This window comes from Mus musculus, chromosome 4 (genome assembly GCF_000001635.26).
Source record: "Mus musculus strain C57BL/6J chromosome 4, GRCm38.p6 C57BL/6J".
NCBI lineage: Eukaryota > Metazoa > Chordata > Mammalia > Rodentia > Muridae > Mus > Mus musculus.
This window is the reverse complement of record NC_000070.6, coordinates 64,124,797-64,149,537: the sequence shown is the minus strand read 5'-3', so window position 1 is coordinate 64,149,537 and position 24,741 is coordinate 64,124,797. Positions and strand designations below refer to the sequence as shown.

General features: G+C 39.6%; 1 long non-coding RNA gene across 1 annotated transcript in view; it reads right to left on the bottom strand.

The window, feature by feature from the left end:
- Window positions 1–981: 981 nt before the first annotated feature.
- Window positions 982–24,741, bottom strand: part of 8030451A03Rik — a 163,826-nt gene continuing 140,066 nt past the window's right edge. The window contains exons 9-12 of the long non-coding RNA XR_881356.2: window positions 24,393–24,518; window positions 11,531–11,582; window positions 6,350–6,432; window positions 982–1,764 (exon numbers count right to left, since the gene is read on the bottom strand). This is a non-coding gene — a long non-coding RNA (RIKEN cDNA 8030451A03 gene). The remainder of the gene's footprint in view (window positions 1,765–6,349; window positions 6,433–11,530; window positions 11,583–24,392; window positions 24,519–24,741) is intronic.

Here is a 24,741-nt window from a genome sequence, read left to right as displayed (position 1 = left end):
CCAGCCAAATCAGAGAGCCAACTGAAGCAGAAAGGGTGCCTCAGCCTCAACTTCTCATCAGTGCCATGCTTGCCAACTGCCACCGAAGCAAACTCCATTCCCACATGTCTCCAGTGGGATCTATGGTGGTTTCAGGAATTTGGATGCTGGCCTCAGATATCTTTCTGTATTACCATCATCTTGGATGAGGGGAAACCAACTCCAGGTGGAACCCATTCCAACACCCAGGAAGGAAGTGGCACATGATCAGATTCTCCTGACAAAGTAGAGTCCTTCTCCATGTAACACACTGAGACATGTGCCTGTTGTCATGGAGATTTCATAATGCAGCGCAAGTAAATGCAGACTGAATAGATTCCATCCAAAATGCCCTTGGAGGCCCACGGCTTTCATTCCCTTTCATCAGCAAGCCGGAGTCCAGCTGGAGCCAGAATTAGTGATGGGTAAAGAGCTGAAAAGGCTGTTGGTCCCTTTCCAGGGCACCTCCAACTTCTGTAAAGCTTCTTGGACTTGGAAGACTTCACTGGCAAGCTGTCCCGTGAGAGTCTCAGCTCTTCTTGGTTTTTTTCATTCTGGTCCATAAACCAGCATCTCACTTTGCATTTAGGAAAGAAGTGTGGAAGCTAATCACCACAGCTTTTAAGACTTTAAGACTTTGCAAAGAGGGAGGAAAAAAAAGGGATGTTTTGGGTAGAGACCAGAACATTATTTTGCTTCCAGCCTCTTTCCTCTTATTTAAGTACACACATACTGAACTAGCTTCCATAGCACAAGAGAAAACAATGTTCGCATTATTAAACATGATTTTTCTGTTTTTTAAAAAACAACTGCTATATGCAAAACATAAATCCAGAATACCTAGTTCTCTTCTGAAGATTTTATAATAATTAAAGTAAATGAAATAGTGTTTTCTTTTTAATTCTGCCTTCATACTGATGTGTCCAATCAAGTTATAAAAAGACTGTACCCATTTGCCCCATCCCATGGACAGAGCTGAACTGTGTTGTGAGGACAAAACAAATAACTATACAAGTGGCAGAGAATACATAACAGGAAATGTCTCAGGACACTTTGTTGGGCACAGGGAATGACATAGCCCTCAGGGAAGCAGATAACTGGACTGAGACAAGTCTAAAAACACTTTATATCCATTTCCTTAAATGTTACTACATTCCACATACAACACACATGCATGCACACATACACATGTTACATATGTGTGTATATATACATGTATGTTACACTTACATACACACATATACACAAACACACATTCCACCTCAATAAGAACAAGAAAGTTATACCAAAATGACTCAGTGACATCAGAAAATTACAACCCTTTTCTTTCTCTGAAGAAGTCTCAGAAATCCTAATTATATGTGACAAGCTGGGAAGACAGCCTTCACACGTCTCATGCAGAGCCTGGAGTGTGGAAAAGGAGAGGGAAACCGTGTCTTCTCATGTCGTGTTGCGGGAGGGGTTCTAAACTGTTGAGCTCCTTGTAGCTCACAGCTGTCCACTCATAAAATCAAGAGGAACACAAAACGGAGCAGGTGTGCAGGTGTAAATTTTCCAGAGCCTTCTGACACAGATAGCAACGTGGATCCAAAAGGGGAGAGGGCGTGGGGAAGGCTCATCACTTCCATTCAGCAAGCCGGAAGTCCAAGCCCTGGATGTAAGAGCCTCTCCACATCAGCCAGTTTCTCACTCTGCTTCAGCTGCCCAAGAATGCAGAGCCCAACACAAAGCATGCCTCTCCTCTCTCTAGAATGTAAAGAGACAAGTTATTTTGCAATTTAGATAGTAAAGTATTTACATTTTCGAACAAGTTATCATACTTATTTAAAGTAATAATGAATATATTTTGTCAATGAGTATTCTTTGAAATGCAAATTTTCATAAACTGATTTGTAAAAAAACTGACATCAGGCTGGGCCCATTTCAAGATATCCCACAGTTGGCCACAAACCCAGTGTCTTCACATTTTTCAACATGGGGAAGCACTGGTTGGTTATATTATTATTATCATTATTATTAATCAGCCACAAATGCTGATTTCCCTAACAAAAAAACTCTGCTTGGTCTTTTTTTTTTCTTTTATGTACATAACTTCCTTTTTTTCTTCTTCCTTCCTTCCCTGCTTTCTTCTTCCTTCCTTTATTCTTTATCTTTCCCTTTGTCTCTCTCCCTTTATTTCCTGCTTTTCACCTAAAATACATTCTGAACAGGTATGTTTTGAATTCCGTATTACAGGTAGCCAGGAACAATGTCATTACAAGATATAGCAACATTTTGCCTTTTTTTAAACTTCATTTCCTCTTTATTCAAATAACCTCTCTATATATCCTACTCTCATATAGATTTTCATGGATTTGTGGGGATTTTGCAGATTACTTTTGTTATTAAACAGAAAAGCATGAAGAATTTGAGGGTGCACAGCTTTAATCCCAGCACTCAGGATAGGGGCAGACTAATCTCTGATTTTGGAGATAGTCTGGTCTGCATAATAAGACCTTATCTCGGAAACTAAAAAAAAAGAGCTGGAGGAATGGATTAGCAGTTAAGAGCACTTTTTGGTCTATCCAAGGACCTGGAATCAATTACCAGAACCTGCATGGAGACTTTCAATAATTTGCAACTTCAATTCAAGGAGATCTGATGCCCTCTTCTTGTCTCCAGGGCCACCAAGCACGAACAAGGTACACAGGCATACATGTAGGCAAATCACCTTTGTAGGCAAATATACATTAAAAATAATGTAATAATAATGATAATACTACTAATAAAGCAATTGAGAAATTATTAAATCTTCTTAATGTGTGTATTTGATTACAAAATAACCCCTTCCTTAGTAAGCTTGAATTCTTTTGGATATAAAGACAGATTCTTGCAGGGAGCCATAATCAGCAGGGGGAAGGGACTGGGCTTCTTAGAGTGAAGAGTCAGCACCATTACTCAACACCTATATGAACTATATATTTCTAATGACCAAGGCAGTATCTTAGTTATCTTACTCAAGTCCAAGCATATATTTGAAACAGAACGAGTTCTGCATACATTTTGAGGAAGTGAGTGATTGAATAAATGAAGGAATGAATGAACTACTCCTCAAATCATTAACATATTGCTCACACTTGAATGATCTAGAGTATTGTTTTAAAATCTAAATGTACCCAAGTCACTTTCTTCACTAATAGGCACATTGTTTCTGGTGAGAGTCCCACCAGAGTGTTACTTGGGTAGACCAAGATGATAGCATCTTCAAGTTCAGGTTCATCATTTCAGTCTGCTACACAACAGTATCAATTAGTGAAAAACCAGTCCAACACTTAGTGGTATAGTAATGGTTTGTGAAGGCCAGTGCCAAGAATGTGGCCTGAGAGTTCCTGGTTTCACAGACAGCTCCCCTAGGAGAACAAAGCCTTCTCCTGGTTCACTGCCAATTACAACCCGCCTTCTAGCCCACAAAGTTTCTGAGAATTCAGTCATCTCCCCCCATACTAGAACTGGTACCATCTATTCAAAATCTACAGTTGTGGCATTTCCTTGGCTTTACTGTGTAATGAACCATTGCTAAGTGGAGAGAAAATGAACACATATAGGGCACGAGACAGAAAAGGAAGTGAAGAGACACTTGTGAGGATAAAACTCCCATCATTGAAACCATTGAAACCCAAGAATCTGAAAAGCTAATCTGCATTGAGCTGCTGGGATGCAAGGCACAGAGGCAAAGAGGCATACACAGATGACTCTTCTCTCAACAGCATGAGACAGAGTACAGCACAGTGCTTTCCATCACACTTTCAGTATATTCACTGACTACTCAAGATGCCCTACCACTGAAGTAATTCCTGAAGGACAGAAAGCTAACAGGGTCTACCACATTCCCCCATGCATCCTTTCAGCTTTCCCCCTCATTCTGAATATCTCTTCTGGTCCAGGATCTGGTACTTCAGAGATTCCCAATATATTCAAGTTTTGTATTTTTCTTTGCATAAGTGTCCAATCCATATTTAATTTATAGCACTTTCAGAATCATCATCAAGAGACCGTAAATCTTTTAATAATCTAGAGTAGGCTTGGAAAGCATGAGAATGCCTACTGGAGAGATAACTTTTTCTATGTCCTCCCAAACGTTTCAGGATAACAATTCATTTTAAGGTGGCATCATATTCACTCCAAGCTCTAGTCTCTCCCTTCCTCTCTCTCGTTTCCTTTGTACTCACTGTGCACATTGTACTTATGTTATATAGTTGATTGAAAGCATCACATCACTTTCTCCCCAATGTGACCTAGTGTTCCTGAAGACCCACGAAAATCTTGCCAGAGTGACTGTAAGTTCAAATCAGTTCCATCTTACATTAAAATATTAGGGGAAATAAGCCAATGATTCGATGGCATTCTTGGGACACCAATAGATTGAATCTTAAACCTCCTTAACTTGTCATGGCTTCCAAACTGTTTTCCTTTTCTTGTTTCTCTGCACACAGAATTTTCCTAAACAAAATAAGAATGTGTAGAATGAATGAGAGTGAGTTTCATGAAATGTAAAGGGTGGTGATGCTTCCTTATAGTAAAGTTAAGGATTTAACAAGTGTATCAAGAAGCCTTCAGGAGGAAGGGGTCCGGATGGAGAGGTGGCAATGGGAACATGAAGGATCTGGTGGGAGGAAATGGAGGAAGGGGGTGCTGGGAGAGACAAGACAACTAGAATTGGGGACATCTCTGGGATGAGCTACAAAGTGAGTATAATGGAAACTTCAAGGAGCCTATGAGAGTGACCCTAAGACTCCTAGCAATGGGGGATATGGAACCTGAACTGGGCATCTCTATAAACAGGCAACATCCCCAGTGGAGAGACTGAGACACCAACCCAGCCACAAAACCATTGACCTACAATTTTTGTATTGCCTTTGATATGTGCTAGGATAAAAGTGGTGCAGAAATTGTAGGTGTGGCCAACCAAAGATTGATTCAGCTTGAGATTCATGTCATGAGATGGAGCCCACTGCTAACACTGCCTGCAGAGCCAGGATTCAGAGGCTGGATAGCCCAGAGTGCTGAAATTAAACCAAACAAAAAAAAATAGTTAATGAAATGAATCCTAATGATATTCTGCTATGTGCATAGATTGGTGCCTAGTCCAGTTGTCATCAGAGAGGCTTCACCCAGCAACTGATGCAAACAGATGGAGAGACTCACAGCCAAACACTAATCAGAGCTTGGGGGAATCCTTTGGAAAGGGGGACCAAAGGATTGTAGGAACCAGAGAGTTTAAAGGCATCACAAGAAAACTCACAGAATCAACTAATCTAGCCTCAAAGGGCCTCACAGAGACTGAACCACCACTCAGAGAGCCTACATGGGACTGACCCTCTATGCATATGTTAGAGTTGAATAGCTTGGATATCTTTTGGGACTCCCAACAGTGGGAGCATCTCTGACTCTGCTATCTGTTTTTAGGACCCTTTCCCCTTACAGGGTAGCCTTACCAAGCCTTTATGCAAGAGGAGGTACCTAGTTTTACTGCAACTTGATATGCCATGGCTGATCGATATCCATGGAGGCTGGCTTTTCTGAAGAGAAATGGAGGAGGAGTGGATGGGGGTAGGGAAGAGAGAAAGAGGGACTGGAAGGAAAGGAGGGAGGGTAAACTACTGTCAGAATGTTTAAAAAATAATAAGTAATTTTAAAAAAGAAGCTATAGAGGGTAGGCACATGAAATGACTATATAGTAAGTATTCACTTTTCTTTGCATTCTGAAAATAAATGGAAGGGTCAAGACTAGAAGGAAAGCTAGCAGTTATTCTTGAACTGGGAGGTTATTAGCACAATCCAGGCTGTTAGAACAGCTCAGATCAGCAGCTGTAAGGTTGTTATCACAATCCGGGCATAAGAACAGTGCTGTCAATATAGGTGTTAGCAGCAAAGATGGAGAGACAGACAGAACCAGGAAATACTTTAGAAATGAAAACTGGATGTGTTTTGAGATATTAAATGAAGACGGTGTGTATGGAAAAGATGTTCTTCATACTTAAGACTTGATTGACTGAAAATGCCAGTTTATTCAGAAGGACTTTTTGGCGGGAGGGTAATGTGAGTGAGAAGAGAGAGCCAACATGAAGGGAAGGATAGATAGTCCTGAGTGGGCCATCGATCGCTTATAACACCCAGGTGACTTGATAGATTTATCTTCCCAGACCTGCTCCAGCTCTCAGTAGGGTATATGGTAGTTGATCAGAGAGAAACAGATGTGGGAATGTTGATGAATACAGACCTTTCAGCTAAGAAATACCACCTGTTCTGTCTCGCATTGATCTGGTTGGATAGAAACCAAACTTGAACTTACTGCCATCTGGGCTCCATGACAAGCCTTGGTGCTTCCTGGCCATATGATCTCGGTAAGTTTGGCTCCTCTCTCTGAGCCCCAGCCTGTTCACATACAAAGGAGATTATTTTCCTGCTCTCATGTTTGCTGATAAGCCTTTTAAAATCTGTTATAAATGACAGAAGACTGGATACCTGTAGATCAGAGTTATAATCATGTTAATATACACACAGGCATGAAATAAAAGGAATCCTTTAAATGAACATGAGCCATAGGAGAGAAATTGGCAACATTATTTCTACAGCCTCCAAGGCTTTGAAACAACCCCAAGAACAACCTGAGCCTGTTAGGATCCATGAAACGTGTTTCCTACTTTGTTCTTTAAACTTCCCCATCACTACAGCTAACTCCTCACAGCTTGTCTCCTTGTGGCTGATGCTGAAACATATTTATCCCCCTTTATGTCTTGGTTTATCCTCGGGCTGAATTCATTCCATTTGGCTGAAAAAATAGGCCAGACTGTATCCGTCAGAGCTGTCCTCCCGCCAGCCACAGGGGAGCTTGGAGATCATTTGAAGTAATTTGCCAACAAAAGACTGAGGACTAAAACCACCACCTGTGGACCAAACATTGTGAGTCTGGGGGTTGTTCTTTTGTAACAGCAGAGCTTGGGAATGCCCAGGAAGGGAGTGAGGTCATCTGTCTGGCTATGGGCTGCATGTTCTGCAGGTCTTCTCATTCCACATTACGTCATGCTGGAAAAAGAAAGTGTCTGGACATTCCTTACACAATCTGCAGGGGTGTGAAGTGAGGCAGACATTGGCTTGCTGGAGCGTCATGGCACATTGATCTGCTCACACATGTATATACACAATTAACCTCACCAGCAACTATGGAATTCTTGTGGCATGACTTGATTCTTTGTGTGTGTGTGTGTGTGTGTGTGTGTGTGTGTGTGTGTGTGTATCCACATAGCTTTGTGTGATGTATAACACATGTATGTATACAGACAGGTGCATGTGTGTGTGTGCTCACATAGAGGCTAGAAGAAGGATGTTAGATGTCCTGCTTTGTGACTGACTCTCTGCCTTCTTCCCCTCCAATAATCCCAGCTATCTCCACCCCTAGGATGGATCTTTTGCAAAACCATGTATGAGTGCTAAGACTTGAACCCAGGTTCTCAAGCTCACAGGTTCTCAGGTTTGCAAAGGAAATGTTCTTACCCACTGAGCCACCTCTCCTGGCCTGCTTCTGATTATTGAGTCCAAACTCAGCTTGCCTTTTATTTACCAATGATTAAGTCTAATGCTTTCTATATAAAGTCTGTGCATATACATACTAAGCAAACAAAACAAAGCTCATACCTCCTAAATCTCTCAAGAAATAGCAGGAGATGAACAACTAACAAATCAACATGCAAGATATGACACAAAGTCCTGTGAGTGGTCTCATGAGAGAATCGAGAAAGAAGTAGAAACCATACAGGGGTGATTTAGGCTAAGATAATCAAGAATGGTCCTGTTTTGAAGCTGACACTCTAATGGAAACCATAACAAATCAAGGAATGCAGCAATGTCTGAGGAAGGAAGCGGTCTGGAAGCAGAAACAGAAAGTGAAAAGGTCCTGAGGCTAGAAAATACTGGGATTTTTAAATACTCATCTTGCAGCATCTGTAAAAGTCCCTACTGAGCCTAAGTGTGAATTCTCCCAGCATAAGGTGAGGAAACTCCCCATTCAAGTGGCAGTCAATCGTATTAGAAACATGCCTGATACTTATTCTATAGTTCCTAGTGTCATTACACTGTGTATTTAGTTCTTACGTGTGCTTTCAATTGTGCTTTCTCTACCAAAGGAACATTGAAGTAACAGTTTTATGATCGATCCCACTGGGAAAGCAAGGGAAGATGAAAGAATTCCCCACCTCCTATCTGGTTTGCATGTGAGCATTGAATGTGGGTGCTGGAGCGATAGTTCAGTGTGTAGAGTACAGCACATGCCATGAAAACAAAAGGACCTGAGTTTGAATACAAGGTACACACATAAAGCCAAGACAGTGGTAGGTGTCTATAGCCCCAGTGCTTCATCACTGAGATGGGAGGCAGAAGAAAAAGAATCCCCAGATGCGCATGGGTCAGCCTAGCTGATCCATACTGTGCATACAACAAAAGGACTCTATCTCAAACAGTTAGAAATGTAGTTGGTACTGCTATTCGTGGTATTATGACAAACAGCTCCCTACATGTAACATATATGTAGAGTGGGGCTGGGGGCAACATTGAATGTGTTATGTTTGGATTAAACAGCTCTCAGACACTCCTGTCCACCTTGTCCTCCTGGTCATGTTCATGCTCCCACATTGAGATTTATCACTGTGCAGTGCCAAGGATGTCATAAAGCCACCATTCTGTCTGTGCACTGATGTAACAAGCAGAGTTTGCTCTTAAAAAGGCTCAACTCAGCCTTTTTTCTGCCTCCCCAGTAACATGAATAGATCTTATTACTCAAGTAGTCACTCAAAGCCCCCTTTTCATCTGGAAATTCCCAAACCCATCCATTTCACCCATCAGTGGGGACCTAATTTTGTGAGAATTGATGTGATGTGACTCTAGTTAGTATCTTTGGACAAATAGGAAATGACAATGAAAAGTAAGGAGAATTACAAATGAAGGAGATTGGGAAGAGTGAGCACTAAGGGGGTATCAGGCCCATTTAGAAGTCACTGTAACCTTGTAAGGTAGACACCTGCACACCCATTCACCATAAGTGATATTAGGTATAAGGAGATTCTAGCACCACTGGAAACCAAACAGCTAGCAAATACCTCTCCTGGGATTCAAACCCATGTGTTGCTTCTCTGTGTCTATCTACCTCAGTTCCCTCAGTTTTTCTCTATAAAAGCAGAGTCATTCAAAAGGCCCCTGATTTCTCTTCATTTTTTCCAACCATTTAGACTGGAAAAATCTAACTGACTGAAAATCGACTGAAATTTTCAGCTGAGCACCCACAGATATCTACTGACACCCAATTCAGCAGTATCTTTTTAAAGAAGTCCTCCCCAAAAGTGCTGGCTTCAAGTTCCTGGCTTCTACTTAAAGTTACTTAACTGGCACCATATAATAGATATAAATAGTGTTGGGTAATCCTCAAGGCTCCGCTGGAATGAAATTGGTGTGGTCTGAGGTTTGGATGACACTATCACAGGAATTGTTGGCACCAACCCACTGTGCTCCCTGTAATAATGGTTTCTTAACAAAAGACGCACATGGCTTTTACTAAAAGAACTTCATTAGTTACTTTGATTAATTCTGTAATTTTCCACGCCATGATTAATTGCAACATGCCTGACTTTCTATTTGGAGTAGGACATCCCTTCAGAGCAGGGACTTTAACTTCCTTTGTCTGTGTTTTCATAACTTGACATGAGAATACTCAATTCCTTTTCACTGAGGAGATATCAGTTATTTGCTGGGAAAATATGCTCCATATGTTAATGACTCGGAGTCACAATCATTCTCAGAACCCCCAGATCTGTGGGTCCATGATTTCAGGAGGACTTAGCTGGTCAGCACTTCTGGTTTCTTCTAAGAGCCCTCACAAGAAAGGAGTTAGACTGGTTCCACTAGCAGCTCATATTTTTTGTGTTACTGTCGATGTGTTTTGCACTCCACCAGTATTTTGTCTGGATTGTGTTCCCATAGCACAACATGGATACAGGAAAGGGTAAGAAACAGAAGTGCAGAGTTGAAAGACAGCTCAGTTAGTGAAGTGCTTGCTTTATGAGTATAAGTACCTGATTTCTATCATAAGACGCTTTAAAAAAAAAAAGGTGGGCATTATGGTGCATATGTTTAATCCCAGCACTTGGAAGGCAGGAACGCATAGAGCTGTGGACCATACCAACTGAGCCAGCCTAGGCTACTTGGTAAGCTCCAGACTACTAAGGTCTCTAAAAACAAGGTCGTCATCACCTGACCCATGATAGTCACAGAAAAAAATTATCCTCTGGTCACTCTACATATACACAAACTATATTCATACACACATGCATACACACAGAGGGGGGTTAGGGAAAAGAATCCTTTACAGACTGCACACGCAGGCATGGAACTGGCTCACTTATCATTTCTGTCACATGGTGTCGGACAAGTCTAAATACAAGGACAGACCAGAGGAAAATCAGGGTTGAACACAATACCTTTGATGAAAGGCATATTCTGCGCTGTTGTACTGGCTATAGAATAAGTAGAAAATTACACCTACCCCCCACACAAACATGCAAAGAAATGTGTGGAATATTAAGGTATATTTTCTTAGCAAAACTAAGTCTTTTTTCATCTCTTCTAACTTGGATGAGGGAGCTAAAAGTCACCAAACACCAAGCATGGTGTGTTCTATTTACTTTCTACAATGAATGTCAAAAACCCAAGGGGACTTCAGAGATTAGTTGATCTTAATGCTTTAGGTTTGCTTCTCCTTGAGTGCCTTGACCTTCTGACCTGATTTTCTTTACACATGCACCTCCACTTTGTTCTGATAGGCTCTACAGAATGATTTGGTGGAAAATGTATGTTTTGAAGTAGATTGATTTTCAAATTCTGATGACTGAATACTAATCAGACGACCTTGAACAATAAAATTTGCAGTTCTGAATTGTTTTCTTCATCTGTACAACTGGAACTGCTAATAGCAAGTGTGTAGGTCTGATGCTATGACTAATGAGATATAACAACGTAAGTGTCAATAAATATGTGTCCCCTTCACATTTCCCTTCCCTTCATTGAAGATATTCTTCCATGATTCTGAGAAGAATGCTTCCTTATCATAGATACACAATGTTTCTCTCAGAAATACTCGAGTCAATGATAAAAACTGAATATACCATTTTTACTTGAATTGGGAGTAAGTTAAGAGAATTTCTCAAAAAAAGAAAAGAAAAAGAAGGAGAAGAAAAGGAAAAAGAAAAGGAAAAAGGAAAAGAAAAAAAATTAGCAAGATGTCAATTTGAACCGGCAATCTGCATTACAACACACCTAAATGAGAATTCATCTCTGATAGCTGATTCATTAAAAACAAATGGTTTTAAAGATCCTGACAGTGGGAACAAGTCTACTTTTGGCTATCCACTTAGTGCCTGTTGTTATAGATTCAGGGGCTTTGCAGCAGAGAGCCAATAATCCCAATGAGTGGTAATGTAGAGCTAACCTTAGCTTGCCTCCTGGGAGTCCTCCAGATGCTGATTTCTTTATTATCGTGTCTGAAATTAAAGAAAAATCACTTCCATTATGTTCGCACTCCCAGTTCTTCATTCCTCAAAAGAAAACTGGCTGACACCAACTTCCCCTCTGTTCTGCTCAGTACTCCATCATCCAGCAGAGCCTCCTCCATGCCCCTGTTGCTCCCCAAGACTTATTGTTTCCCTCTCCCAACGTCCCAGAAGATTCCAGAGTGATTTGTTCATGCTTCAGATAAGCCTGGCCATAAATGATTCTGCCAATATCTATGACAACACTTCTTGCCAAACACAGCACTTGCTTTCTGACAGACCTGCATGTTTCTTGCAGGTCACCTCTTGATGCCATTTGCATTCAGACCAAATTCCCAGGCATCAGTGCCCACCCATCTCCACTAACACTGAATGCATCAATTCCTGTCTGCTCCAGCCAATGATGTCACAGGAAAATAAAAGAACTTGGCTGCATAAGATGATTTTAAGTTCTAACAAGTAAATGTATGCCCAGAGCAAAGATATGGAGCATTATGAAGCTATGGTTAGGATTCTAAATTACTACACAGGGTCATCATGATTCTTCTCATCTAGATTCCACTAATAGCCATGTGGCTTCAAGTAACCCCTTCCCTTCATGGTGTCTTTGCACTTCCTCCTTTGTTAGCCATGCACTTCCTTCCTGTGACTAAGCACAAATATAGGCAAGTTGAATGGAATACTATCTACCTGTGCTCAGAGTTTCAAAGGTTTCAATTCATGGGCATGGTAGGACAGGACAGGCAACTTGCCAGCAGTCAGGAAGCAGAAAGAGACTATCTAAGCCAACATCCTTACACCTCTCTCCTTCTCTAACACCAAGTCCTACAGCTAATAGGGTTGTTCTATCCATGTTTAGAGCAGGTCTTCCAAGCTCAGGTAATCTTGTTTAGGAATTCTCTTTTAAACCAACCCAGAGGTGAGCATCACTACGTTCCTAAGCATTTATTTCTTAATCTAATCAATTTGACAATCTGACAGTCAACATCAGCCATTGCTTATTTGCACAGTGCAAACAGAAACAATATCTACCAGTAAAGATTGTGATGAGCTAGAGAAAATACCCAAGGAGCTAAAGGGATCTACAACCCTATAGGTGGAACAACATTATGAACTAACCAGTACCCCGGAGCTCTTGACTCTAGCTGCATATGTATCAAAAGATGGCCTAGTCGGCCATCACTGGAAAGAGAGGCCCATTGGACTTGCAAAATTTGTATGCCCCAGTACAGGGGAATGCCAGGGCCAAAAAGTGGGAGTGGGTGGGTAGGGGGTTGGGGGACAGGGTGTGGGGGACTTTTGGGATAGCATCGGAAATGTAAATGAAGAAAATATCTAATTAAAAAAAAGATTGTGATGGGATTGAACAGAGCTAAATAAAACCTTTAAATGTATTCTCTCCTTTGCAAAATCATGTTTCATGCTAGTGCCTGAAGTTCCAATGAATTAACTACTACATGCTCTTAAGCAGTTGATCAAGTTTTCAGCATTCTAGCATATTAGTTTATTGATCAAAGAGCAGAAATTATAACCTTTGTCTCTAGAGGTGATTGTAAATATTTGAAGACTGTGAAGTGCTTGACATAATACCCAAACAATAGCAAGTTCCCTTGGCAGTAGTAAAGCTCTCACCAGAATATCAACTATTAGAATAATAGCTGCCCAGGATGAATGAGGGATTGTTTAAGTATCAAATTACATTTAAAAATTAACTCTTATGAATCTCCCAGGTTGATAGATAAACACCAAAAATGAAAACACTTGATTTTTATAGACTAAATTTGCATAATGTATCTAAAATAAAACAGTGGTTTCTCTTTCCTCTGTAAGAAAAGCTGGAAAAAGTCTTACCTTGCAAGATTTGTAGGATGAATGGAATACTATGTAAAAACCTTTGGCACATAGTTAGAGCTCAGCAAATGGTAGCTATTCTAAATCAAAGGTCTGAGACAGGAAAATGACCTGTAATTTTTATTAATATGAACTAAATTCAGGGGAGAACTTGATTTATTCTTGCAAGTCTGGCTCTAGTTAACTTAATGAAAATGAAAGATCTAGGAAAAATGAGGGTTCCACGAGATAAGGATGCAGGATATCCAGGGAGTTTTGTTGAGGTTAGTTCTAATGAATCTCTAAAATTTGATTCAAAAGACTTCATTTTATGAGGTTTGAGAGCCAATTTCAAATAGGAAACCAGATTCATCAAGGAAAAGATCATGCCAATAGTACTATCTTCAGCAAAGGCGGTTTTTGAGCCCAACTCTGTTACATTAAATAGAGTTGGGTACCATTGATAGAGATGCTGCTAGCACAGGTAATAGATCTAGTGTACATATGCATATCCCTGCCTCTGTCTCTGTCTCTGTTTCTGTCTCGCTCTCTCTTTCTTTCTCCCTTTCTCTCTCTCCCTGTCTCTCTGTCATGCTCTGTCACTCTCTCTCTCTCTCTCTCTCTCTCTCTCTCTCTCTCTCTCTCTCTCTCTCTCTCTCTCTCTGTGTGTGTGTGTGTGTGTGTGTGTGTGTGTGTGTGTGTGCATGAATGCAAGCTTTAAACCCAATTGACCTTGTCCTGTAGACTTCCGGTGAGTTCAAATAGATCATTGAGCTAGTATTGCAAGGCAATGTTTCCCAGAGACATGAGCAGAAAAATGCATCAAATATAACCCAGTAAACAGTGGTGCTTGCCATCTCAAACACCCACTTTAAGTCTTGGAAGAAAGCCAGGTTTTCTTCCCCACAAACCCATCATTTCCAAACTCAAGTTTGTCTCAGGACAATCGATTGGGAGAAACTGTTTGTTTAGGCCACATGCCACTATCTAAATGCTATAGAGGTACATGATTAAAAAGATCACGAGGAATGCTGAGTTAATGTGATTGACTGCCTAGATTAAAACAACTCAGAATATTTTAATGACTTTATCAGAACAAACCAATGGACCTCATCAAAAGATTTTACATTATTTTAAACATATAAGAAAAAATCATTACAAGCTTAACAATGAACAAATGTGTGTGTGTGTGTGTGTGTGTGTGTGTGTGTGTGTGTGTGTGTGTGTTCACACTGTAGAGCAGGATACCTGTCAACTTCCATAGACTATGCAGCTGAATAATTGTAAGAAAGTAAGTCGTGTCTCTCTATTTTGGTGATGAAAGGAAGGCCTAGGGAGAGCTGATGACTATAGCAATCTAGGTTTGAATATTTCATTTTTGTTCTTGTTATCACACCAGTATATATCTGTATGTAGTATCATGGGTGGTTATGGTTAGGAAGACATTAAGTGATATATGGCAGATATATTTCCATTTAATAAATTCTTACAATTTTGTGTGTTCAAAATGTCCAAGCATATCAGAGTCATGATTTCTGTCAAAGTAATTACTTAAGAAAAGGCATTTATTCATGTCTACTTAAGGAAAAATATTAAATATATGTTAAGAATAATTGATGTGTAGAAGGCAATGTTCAAGATAAAGCCATCTTCTGCTTTAAAAAGAATGGCTTCCCAGGAGAATTTTCCAGAAACCCTTTATGTCAATAACCTCCAGAGTGTTTTCCAAGTCCTGCTAACTCATCCATCTTAGTCTCTCTAGCCAAAGCTCAAAATCAGCTCCTTCCTGTTCTTACTATTGTCCCAATGGTTTTAGTTCATTGTAGTCTCTCCTCCCCCAGCTTGAAACCCGACCCACAGTTCATTTTCCACCAATCTTCTGCATCCCAATCCCTTCTACACTTACATTCAAATTACATTTCTATCACCATGGCAACAGGTCTTCCAAAGTTTAATCTTAGTGTCAGTCCATGAAAGTCAAATAACTCTGCTACACCTATGGTAAGCTAAATAGCAACACACACACACACACACACACACACACAGAGAGAGAGAGAGAGAGAGAGAGAGAGAGAGAGAAATGTCTCCACTAAACCCTAACACACACAGCTGCCCCCTATCCATACACACAGCTGCCCCACCACAACCACACAAAGTGAGAGAGAGAGAGAGAGAGAGGGAGAGAGAGAGAGAGAGAGAGCCAACATCTATGAACATCAATATATACTATCTTACACGTGATAAAATTAAGCATTTTGAGATATGCTCTGAATAAGCTAGGTGTGCCAAGTGTAGACTCAGGTGTCCTTTGAAGAGAGAAGCTGTAAAAACAGAGTCAGAGGGGGATGGAGCTGTGAAAAAGAAATCAAAGTAATGTATGGCCATGAGCCATGGAATGTAGGCAGTCATTACAAGTTGGAAAAAGTAAGGTTTCCTTACTGATACAGAAATTCATCTCTACTACCCATTTTAGATTTCTGACCTTCAGAGCCATAAATTGATTTAAATTATTTTACTTGTGTTGTTTAAATCCACTGACTGTGCTGTAGTCTATTCCAGCAGCTGTGGGAAGCTAATTCTGTCCTATCTGAAGCTCTTCTTCTCTTTTTGACAAAGTGAGCCTTTTTCATAAAATAGCTACTTGTGGTGTCTCTCTCCCAACTTCCCAACCAATTCCATGCCTTAAGATTAATGTTAAAGATACTGTATAACAACCACTGTATCAAAAATATAAACATTAACAGAAATGAGCCTGACAAGAACATACCTGATCAGTGTTTTTTACTATTTCCCATTGTTTAGATATGAAAAAGCTGAAGATCCAAATGATGTACCCAAGGTTCAGATCTAATACTTGTAAAGGAAAGAGCTATATTCAGACAAATTTGATTTTATCATCTCTGCTCTTCAATGTATGTTATATCACAGCCTTGGAAATAATAGGTAATATCCAGTGATTCAAATCCTTTCTAATGCTCTAGCCAGGGATGCATTCACAATACAGACCCAAGAGAAACTCAGTAGAATAGACGGTGCGTGATTTTAAAGACAGGGCACAGGCACAACAGAGGAGAAAATGGACAGAAAACAAACATAGGTTTACTGTGAGCCAGTAATAGATATGTGTGAGATTATCTGTCATTCCCGGAACAGATTTTTACCAGAAGTATACAAAGAGATACATGGCAAGGTGAGTATAGTCAGAGACCAAGACTACACTTAAGTTTAGTCTTCTATCACTTAAGAAGACTGTGGTAACCACTGTTCCCCTTTACTTCAAAGTGAAGAGCTTGTGGGAGAGATAAAAGTCAGAGAGGATCGCCAGAGAGTTTGCATCACAAGAGGTGGCCATATAGCATTATGAAGAACACTAACTGAAATCTGACATTCCAGGATAGTTCCAGAGGAGAGATTTGAATTTAATTTGTTTTGGCTCTAGAACTCACATTGGCATAAATATTGAACTGATAAAGAACCTTCTCTCTGGTGAACAGGATGAGATACATAGATACTTCCTCTTAGTTACAGTGGCTTGAGAGAAAAATCTGAGTAAATAATCTATTCTAACTATTGGAGGTCAAAAGTACAATGAACAAGCAAAGTTTTGTCAATGAAGGGTATAGTCCAAACCAGGTGCATACCATCAGCATATCCAGACAAGTTTGCCAAATAAGTATGACTCATTTATTAAAATAGACACCTAACTTCCTCTGACTCAGTAGTGAAGAAACAAAGCAGAAATCACTTTCCTTAATTGGACAAAGCCTAGGTGACTTGAAAAGGAAGGCACATCCCTAGCATCAGACTACTATCAGCCCTGGGTTCCCATCTTCAGTCTGTCCCTACTTCTTTGCCTGTTTGTTCATGGGTAGTGTAGTAGTCAGAGTTCTCTAGAGTTATAGAATTTATGGAATGAATCTCTCTCTCTCTCTCTCTCTCTCTCTCTCTCTCTCTCTCTCTCTCTCTCTCTCTCCACATATACATATATGCATATATCAAAGGGAATTTATTAGAATGATTTATAGGCTGCAGTCTAACTAACCCAACAATGACTATCTGTGAATGGGAAGCCCAAGAATCAAGTTGTCGCCCAATCCCTCAGACTAGGTGTTTCAGTATGCAATGGCCTTCTGTATGAGCTGGAATCCTGAAGAACTAGACTCCAACCGATGTGTTGGCAAGAAAGTGCAAGTAGGTAAAGAAAGAACCCTTCCTTTTTCCATTGTCCTTATGAAGGCCTCCAGCAGAAGGTATGACCCAGATTAAATGTGTGCCTCAAAATCTAGACTAAAGGCATGTGTCTTCCAGCCTCAAGATCTGGGTCACAGGTGTCTCCTCTATTTCTGGACTGTAGTTCATTCCAGATATAGTCAAGTTGACAACTAAGAATAGCCATCACAGCTAGTGAAGCCAGCTCTTTAAATTATATGACTACTGTTTTTTAATATCTTTTCTCTGATCCTTCTAGAAAATCACAATGTCATGTGTTTTGATGGGCCCACAATTGCCCAGAGTAAAGATGCCTTTCTGCAAGTGCCTTTATAGCTGCTATGGACGTGTGACTAAGTCCCAAGGAAGGGGACAAAGTCAGCACTACTTTGCACATGTCTCTGGTAACCCCTTTGAAAGAATATATTGGCACCTATCTTTAAGTATCTTATTGTGGCTTCCATCTTGTTGCTCTGACTATCTTTGGAATTTGAGTTTAAATGTTACAGCCAGGGATGACTGGAAAAACCTAGAATTTCTCATTTATATCAGTGATAGCTATGCAAATGCATACTTTTCTTTGAAAACTAAATAAACTATGTTCAAGCTAGTCAGATTTGGAATTTTTCATCATTAGCTGTGAACCTAACCCCAAGTTCTGTGTTGGTCATGTCACACTTTCATTTCAAAAGTTTTCACAATTACCCTTAGAGAACAGTTTCAAACCCATTAACAAAACACTCAAAGCCCTTCAGAATTGTGTATTTAGTCTCACAATTTAAGCTTCCTTGTTGACATTTTGAGAAATTAGCAATACTTATAGTCTGTAATTCCCCAAGTATTCTTCCTTCCCACAGTTTGTTCAGTTTCCTTTCTCCATTCATAGTGTCAATGTCTGTGCTGAAGCCCATGCTCTGGTAATGCACCAGTCCTTCCAACACACATGTGGCTTCTAACTGTGTTCCATTTGTCTATCATCCATTTAGAAATTGCTTCAATATGGAAGTAAAATGTGAGGACTGTAGTAGGAGCATGGCAGACATGGCTCAGGTAGGCCTTACACTAATCCCATGCCCACTTCCTTCCTAAATGATTAGATTACATCACTAAAGCTATCCACAAAGGCCTATTCCCTTACTTGATCACTTACTCCTCCTGAGGCTGACTACCAAGGTATAGCAAAATATTGAAGTCCAACAATCAAAAGCTCCCCTTTGGCTGCCTTATTTAACATGCCCAATCAAAATCAATCAATTCATCCTAACATGGGGTTTCATGTCTATCCAGATGTACTTCCAGTACAAATACACTTGCCTTGTTCCTTTTCCCTTCTCCCTCATTCTCCATGTCTATTATCATCTCTTATTCTCTGCTCATTGTCCATCTGGGGTAATACACACACACACACACACACACACACACACACACACATATATATATATATATATGTATGTATATATATATATATATATATATATATATATATATATATATATATATCCTTTGTGCTGAGAACACTTGGTGTTTTGTGCCAAATTTGAGACTACATTTGTATGACTGACTAGACTATTACATTTTTCCTCAAAGGAGTTGAATAATTTTCCATTTTCCTTCTAAGTCATGTATACCACTTTGGTAGACTTACTACTTTCTTCTATTGGATCATTGTTGGTCAGGAGCTATTCTACTGCTGATAAATCAGATACTTCGATGTTATTCCCTAGTTCCTTTAAACCAAATCTGCTTTGATGTATATTCAGACTGCCAACTCTGTCCTATGTCCTTAGGCACCTAACCATTTCTAAGTATCAATTTTCTATTCCTTTAATATGGAAGTTAAACATAATTATTTTATTCAATATTAAGTTTGTATGAAGATCTGCCTAATATTAATACCAAATGGAATTAATTACAATATTTTCTAGAGAGGTTCTAGTTTAAAAAAAAAGTCACCCCCAATCTCTAGGACTAAAAATATAGGAAATACCAGACATCTCAGAAGCCTTGCATGGCACAGCAAGTACTAGACTAGGCATTTTGACCTTTAATGAGTCCCTGACTGAGCCATTTGATTCAAATAGAGGCATGAGGAAGTCACCTTAACTCCTAGACTTTATATTCCCTGTGTTCAGGATTGAACGTGCCCTAGTAATATTAAAGAACCAGTCTTAATATCATAATTCGCTCAACACTTTAGCCCAACATTATATTCTTACCCTCCCAAACCAGTTTTCCCTGTGATGGACTACTCTGCCTAGTGCTTCACATTTTTATACTTCTACTACCACATTATGAGAAGCAGGATAAGTTGGTTGTACCTTCAGACTGTGGTCTGATGATGCATGTTTGTGTAGAGTGAATGATTAGTTTCATATGGACCCATGATCCAGCAGCTGGGACCATCTGCTTACACTTAGCACAAAGCCAAACTTTCCACAGTCCTGGAGTAAATGTTCTCCTGACTGAGCTGCGCTGGCTGCTCTGGACTACATAAGTCAGAGTCTCATGGCCTGTATCCATGTGTCAGGAAGAATAACCCAGACATGAAACATTTGAGGTAAGAATCAGCATTCTGGTATCTCTAGATATAGAGAAATTGTCTATAGAAATAGAACAGACAAACAAAAAGGAAGCTTGTACAATTATATGATTAAGAAAGATTCTGAAGCATGAGTTTTCCCAAAAGAAAAGTCATTCTTCAGGAATATTGACCTGAGTAAGACGCTATAACTGTCATAGATAGCTTTAGGTTGAGACCTACACACTCGTTAAAAGAAACAACTCCCACCATGCACAAAACTGCCCTGCAGACCAATGTTTTTCTCCCTTGCAATAGACAACATGCCTGTGGGAAGGATCTTAGAATTAATTATTTGATCCCAAGCATTTCTTCCACTCACTCTGATCATCTTTGGTCCAGTTCTACTGCTCTGGGAAACAGTAGCCTCATCCCAAAGGATGCTACTTGAGACCACATAAGATGTTCCATGAAAGTGTTTTGTCTAATGTGAAATATTATCCAGATGTCAAAACTATTATTACTAACTAGAGACTATCCCAAGGTCATAGATTTAGAAGTGATTATGTTTTATTCTACCCAACAGGGTAGAAATTATTCTACTCTGAGATATAGTATTCCAGTATTTCATATCAACAGAGAATTTCCTGAGATAAGTGGTCATAGCTTGGAAGAAGAGTCAATAATAATGAGAGTGTTGATGGTTATAAAATCTTGTTAAGTTGTCTTCCATTCCATCAAGGCAAGACCACAACTGGTCTATTTTCTCTCTTCTGGAATCAGGGAACAGTTATTTCAAAGATGAAGAAAGAAAAGGCAAAGATATTGATGACAAATTGTTCTAGGTTCATGTTCTACCTTTTGATTTCTTTATTCTTGACCATGAAAATGCTGAATAAACTCTGTCGACCTCAGTGTGAGTGGTGCAAGAGGAAGACAGTGAACTTAGACAGCATGTGAGTATGCCAAGTTAGCATGAACAGTATAGTGTTTTAACTGCTTCATAGTGCCATTAGTAACTGGCATTTGTACCTATTGCAAGAAATAGGTACCTGTTCTCAAGAAATTCAAAATCTAGTAATAGGAAAAGAAATAGAGGCTACTTGAAGAAACAAGATAAGTTTAGGGCATTGGTATAGATTGGACACACTGGGACTGGGGGCCCCATCACAGTTCAGATGAACATCCTTAAGACAATTTCTCTGAAACATTGGTCATTACACACATCTTAGAGAGGAGGATTATGGGTAATTTTTAAGGCAAGAAAGATAGACTGAAGGTTTTCAACAAGGAACTCTAATTATACACAGGAAAACAGAAGGATGGAAGAGAAATGGTCACAGAAGTAACCACAGGGTAATACCACAACTAGACTCTAGACCAAATATTTGGCCAAGTTAGAAGTGTAGGTATTTTAGAGGAAAAGTCTAGCAGTTAGATACAGACATATTCATGGAAAATATTAATACCAGGTGCGCAAGGATCACCGTAGCAAACTTGAATTTGGCCCTGAGCAACCATGAACATATTTTAAATTTAAAATGTCTTGCTAAGATATTAGAAATGGCATGGATTAATGGCCTTTGTGTCATCATGTTGTTCAGGAAGTATTAAAGCACCAACAGATTCAGAAGCTATTTCTGAAAATGTAAACCAAAGGAAAGTCATCCCTGAGACTCCACCCACCATCCCTTCCCTCTGTAGAAGCTTGGCCTTTGTCATTAAGAGCACAAAGTGTTTGGAGTAGATCTGCAAATTGCCAAAGTTAGTCTTGAATAGTTTGCTTCCCTTAATAATCATTTTAAAAGTCAACCCTGCCTTCTGAGACCAAAAATATAGCTCAGTGGGAAAGGAACTTGCCACCAAACCTGACATCTTAAGTTTAGTCCCTGGATCCTACAAGGTGAAAAGAAAGAATCAATTCCACAAGACCCACACACACAAAAAAAAAAATAGATGCATTTTTCAACCAACCCTACTATTTCTTTTTTATTCAAGTCTAACCATTCCAAAGACATTATAGGACAAACGGGTACACTCCTGCTTACACTATAATAGTTTATCTTAGCCAGGTTCAGAATTCTGTTCTGAATTAGTTCTTTCCAAGCTACATAGTAGATGGCTTCAATACCAGTCTTTTATGGGGACAGAATACAGTTGCCAGGCCCTGGTAATAAGTTAAGCTATAGCACCCACTCTTCCTTTAAATTCTTTTTTTTAATTAGGTATTTTCTTCATTTACATTTCCAATGCTATCCCAAAAGTCCCCCATACCCTCCCCCCCACTCCCCTACACACCCACTCCCACTTCTTGGCCCTGGCATTCCCCTGTACTGAGGCATATAAAGTTTGCAAGACCAATGGGCCTCTCTTTCCACTGATGGCCGACTAGGCCATCTTCTGATACATATGCAGCTAGAGACAAGAGCTCCAGGGGTTACTGGTTAGTTCATAATGTTGTTCCACCTATAGGGTTGGAGATCCCTTTAGCTCCTTGGGAACTTTCTCTAGCTCCTCCATTTTAGTGGCTGTTGATGATCTCATCAGTCCTCCTCTCTTTAGTAGCATTCTGTCTTTGACCTAGACCAAAAAAGATCTACTGAAATGTGAAATCATCTATCCAGCTGTGACTGATTCTGGTACAATTAACAGAGGCTCATGTCCCAAACACAGACAAATTTCCCCCTGGCTGGGTCCTTTCTTTTCATAAACACTACGTCCAAGATTCTCCAATGGCAGCGGAACTTTAACATGTAGCCTCAAGATCCTCTGATCATCCTTGTTTATACAACTCAGACAGAGCTTTGTTTTTTCTGTCTCTTGTCTTGAAAAGATTTGATGCCTCTCTCCACCCTACTCACCACCCCCCACATACACACAAACACACTCGAGATAGTGGTGGCCTGTTTCATACCATTTCATGAAGAAAATCATGCTTTTATGAAGCTAAAAATGCTAGTTACAGACCTGTCTTCCCTACAGAGCTTAGAGCTGAAGGCTGCTTCTTCACTTCCTTCTTCTTATAGGATTCCTTCTAAAAACCATCTTATCTAAACAAGCCTCCTTAACCTAGCCTAGTTTTTTATTACATCACTCATAGGACATGCACAAAAGTAGGAACTTGGCTTAAAGTGTTTATCTTCATATCCACCCAGCCTACATAACTCCTACCAGATAGGTAGATGGATGAATAGATGATAGATAAATAGATAATAGATGTATGAATAGTAGATAGGTGATAGATAGATGATACATAGATAGATAGATAGATAGATAGATAGATAGATGATAGATAGATAGATAGATAGATAGATAGATAGATAGATAGATAGATAAATAGATACATACATACATATATACATACATAGATAGATACATAGATACATAGATAGATAGAGATGGTAGACAAATAGATGTTGGTAGACTGGTATGAAAAAAATTGATTGACTGATGATAGTTAGATAGACATATAGTTGCTGGTAGATGATAGGTAAATTATTACATGGATAAATACTGAAAAAGTGACTCTCACTGTCACACATCAATGTCACCTGCAAAGTCTTTACTCCTCTCTTTCCAAGACATCAACCACAGGGGAGAAACTTTTCCTTCCCATGCGGTCTGAAGATCACCACTCCTTACGTTAGCTTTGTAATTACATCAACACTTGGTTTCCTTCCTAACAAAATTAATTGTACAACAGTATAACACTAGATTGGAAATAAGTATCAAAACAGAAGAATGTATGTCTTGTCTAGTTTTAGAGGGACTTCAAGAACCAAAAATCATGTTTGATGTATAATTAAAAAAATAGACCTCTGTTGAATTAGTACATATATATGAACTCTTTCGTCAAATTTTTATAAAAAATAAATCCTTTCAGTGATTGAAGATAAAGGTCTGGCAGCTATGAGGAATGAATGTCTGAGATGTACGGGTGGAATTCAGACTATTGTATGTTTTCCTGAATGTTATCTGCTTTAAGCAGATGAAGCTTCATATTCCATTGGCATCTCTTTGCATTTATCTGTTTAGTTCAAATTACTTCTCAAAATCAGAGGTTTTAAATACTACATTAAAAATAGAACTATCAAAATTATGTGCAAGGGACCATAGTTGAAATTCATTCTTATACTCCACATGGGTAAGGAACATTACAAGGAGCCCACTACCTCTCATCTATCACCTCCAAATATCAACACTGAAAAAGAAAGAAAAAAGAAGCAGAAACTCCAAGGTCTTACCCGTGGAGTAGACTCTGAATGGCTCCTGCTCCTGGCTACTAAGGCGTTGATTCTACCTCTGCTCTCCATGGCTACCCACTGCCCCAAGCCAGCTGCTTTGCTTTTGTGATTCACTGGGTCTGACATCTGGCAGAAAAGACATATGTGCTGACATAAGAAATAACAAGGAGCCTGCATTGCCTCTAGGAAAGACCCCTGCCTTCTGATGTCAGAAAGAGGCGAGGAGCTTAGAGTGCTACATTTAGCATTGGACTGCTTCAGCCTTTCCGCCACTAGACCAGCTCTCAGAACTTTACAAGCAAGTTGTAAAAAGTGGACTCAAATGTGAAACATGAAGTAAATCCCTTAT